The sequence below is a fragment of the Echinops telfairi genome, unplaced genomic scaffold, assembly GCF_000313985.2.
Source record: "Echinops telfairi isolate 266 unplaced genomic scaffold, ASM31398v2 ScPeMD7_2;HRSCAF=8, whole genome shotgun sequence".
NCBI classification, from domain to species: Eukaryota; Metazoa; Chordata; class Mammalia; order Afrosoricida; family Tenrecidae; genus Echinops; species Echinops telfairi.
Genome location: NW_022103898.1, coordinates 68,534,692 through 68,538,082, shown reverse-complemented (window position 1 = coordinate 68,538,082; position 3,391 = coordinate 68,534,692).

The window sequence follows — 3,391 nt, the reverse complement described above, 5'->3', positions numbered from 1 at the left end:
CGCGGTTGTGGACCCGCGGGACTCAGGGAGAGCTGGCTGCTGCCCCTGGGAAGCAGCGTTCAGGTGTGGGGCATGGGGGCGGCGGAGTTGGCAGGGCTGCTCTTTCCCCTTGAGGCCCCTGCAGCATGGGCAAAGTGTTGCCAGAAACACCTGGGGTTTGTTACCTGTGTGATTTTAATTCTTTTTCCGTCCTTGTGCTTTCAGAAACCTTTATACTGTTGCCAAGTTTTTCTCGAACACTCCCCCTACCCCCACAACACACACACATTTAAGAAGTTTTGTGAGAGTGTCCCCGTGTGCAAGTGCAAGAACATTTGCTTATAGATTCTAGGAATTGTGGAGTGGCAAACATGGGTATCTCGCCAAAAGTTGGAATTTTGGGCTGAATTTCTATTGCAGCCCAGGGAGCCAACAGCTTACATTCAAAACCTCGTATTAATGGTAGAACTATAAATAATGTGTTCTTTTTACAATAGCAAGAAGTCCCCATACCGTGTGTGTGCTCGCAAGGAAAGTAAGAGTGGGCAGGTCATCTAAGCTCTTTATCAGTAAAGGCTGTTTGCCGCGACGTTAAAGTCAACCATAGAGAGGAAGGCATTTCGGCAGGAGCCCTCAGGTGGCAGAAATCACAAGGAAGCTGGGATGGCTTGGTTCATTCCCAGTCGATTTCAAAACAAGACCAGGAATACAGAAGGTCATTTCATCTAAGTGGGGTCAATTCATTAAGCGGACAGAATAACTCACCGTGTTAATGCACCTAATAATTGAGCTTCAGATATGGAAAGCAAAATGGCATGGAGAAATGGGCCATTCCACAAGTATCGTGATTTCAACACCTGTCTCTCCGTGATTAATAGAGTTGTTGCTAGGGGCTGTTGAATGAGATCGGCAGCATAGTGACCTCATATGTGACAGTGAGGCACTGCCGCCGCGCCCCGCTCTACCCTCACGGTTGCTGGTGTCTCTGAGCCCCTTGTGGACAGCAACTATGTCAACTCACCTTGTGTCTCCTTTTGTCTTGCTGACCCTGCACCAGGCCCGGTGCCCTTTTCGAGAGGTTGTTCCCTCCTGACAACGTGTCCGACGTGAGTGAGCTGAAGTCTGGCCGCCCTGGTTTCTAAGGAGCATCTGGCGATACTTCCTCGAAGACAGCTTTGTTTGTTCTTCCGGGGCCCCCTAGTACTCTATTTTTCACCAGCATGTTAATTCGGCATGTATTTAGTAATGCTCCCTCGTCCTTCTGCGCATGCATACAGTGATTGGAAACACCCTGGCTTGGGTCAGGTGCCCCTGGGTCCTCAAAATGAACATCTTTGTGGTTTTAAACGTAAAGCGGTCTTTTGTAGCAGATTTGCCCAATGCAATACGTCATTAGATTTCCTGACTGACTGCTGCTTTATAGAAATAGTAGACAGGACATCAGAAAGAATAGGATTGGAACCACAATATAACTAATTCTACCTCATTGACATAGAGCACTCCGTCCAGAGGCAGCAGAAGAGGAGGGAGCGAGTGAAAAGCTGCCGCCACAAAATCATACATAGAAACCTTTACTTAATGAAAACATCAACATGTAAAGAAAGCTATTGTTCCTTGATGTAGCTTTGGAGTTTCTATCTGTAACCCATCTTCAAAGGCTTCTCTGCATTCTTTGATTTATGCCCTTTCAAAAGGGCAGTTTTGGCCTTCCCGAAGGACTCAAGTCATGTTCTTTTGACATGTCGAGTCTCAGGAATAGAGAAGTCTGCAGGAGCGCCATCAGGGTTCTCTGGGCTCATCTTTGATGTCTTGAAAACACTTGATCCAGCTAGAAACGCTTGTTTTATGTGGGGCAGTTCACATATTGCAAAGCTGTAATTATTTGGGAAGATGTCCACCTGAGTGTTAAAATTTGACCTTAGCCATGATTTCCTCCCTGCCCCCATTGCACCCTGATGAGTCTAAGACACACACAATACCGAGAGGCTGTGCAGCCGTTCACTGAATTTAAAGACATGCATCTTTAAATGTTTGGAATACACCCATGAATGTATGAACTAAATCTGGAGGAGCAATACTGTTTTCCTTAGCCTCGTACACATTCTTTCAAGTGCATATAAAACACATAATAAGATAGGACACATTCTTGGATATAAAACAAAATCAGTACATTTAAATAACACACATACATGTAAATCGAACCACAAATAAAGAAGTTCATAACAAAAAAATCCTAAAATAATTGGAGAGTATACTTAGAAACGAGGTCTTGGTGGCATAGTGAATTATGAGTTGGGTTGCTAACTACAAGGTCAGCGGTTCAAAACTACTAGTGGCTTCACTGGAGAAAGATGAGGCTTTCTACTCCCATAAAGATTTACGGTCTTGAACGCCCACAGGAGCAGTTCTACTCTGTCTTATGGGGTTACTGTGAGTTGGAATAAACTTGATGACAGTAAGCTTATTTTGTTGTTGTTTTGTTTATACTTATAAATAACATAGGTAAAATAATAAACCAGAAAGGACATTTTAGTTTTCTTAACTGAATAAAAACATCAAAACATGAGCTATACCTAAAGAAGTAATTAAAAGTACATTTATATCATTAAAATACCTATATTAGAGAAAGAATGAAAGGTCTCAAGTCAGTGCTTTGTCTTCCATCTTAAGAAATTAAAAAATACATATATATAAATCCAAAGTAAGGAAATTACGGACATAGTAGAAATCAATGAGACTAAAAACGCAGGGTCTCTGAGAAGATTAATAGAATTGATAAACCTCTAGAAAAACTCATCAGGAAAGAAAAGATGCAAATTGCTCATTAGAAATGAGTAGTCATCACGAAGAGTCTACAGATACATTTAATGCAGTGGTTCTTAACCTGCGGGTCGCGACCCCTTTGGGGGTTGAACAGCCCTTTCACAGGGGTCGCCTGATACAAGCAGTAGGAAAATTACAGTTATGAAGTAGCAACAAAAATAATTTTATGGTTGGGGGGGTCACCACAGCATGAAGAACTGTATGAAAGGGTCATGGCATTAGGAAGGTCGAGAACCCTGATTTAATGTGTTCATATTTGAGATTCTTTTAAGAAGTTTCCTTAAAATTACTGCTGTTTTAGTGCCAAGAAGTTACTGAACCAAAACCAAAACCAAACCCATGGATCCACTTTCAACTCACAGTGACTCCATAGGGCAAGATAGGACAAGCATGGGGTTTTTCATGACGGTACATCTTTATAGAACAAGACTGCAACATCTTTCTCTGGCAGAGCAGCTAGTGGGTTTGAACCAAGAAACTAGGTTAGCTGCTGAGCACTTACCCACTGTCCCATGTGAGCTCTTTGGTTGTATAACACAGCCTTAATTTTGCCTACTTACTGAAAAGCTTGCTAAATGACAAAGGTTAA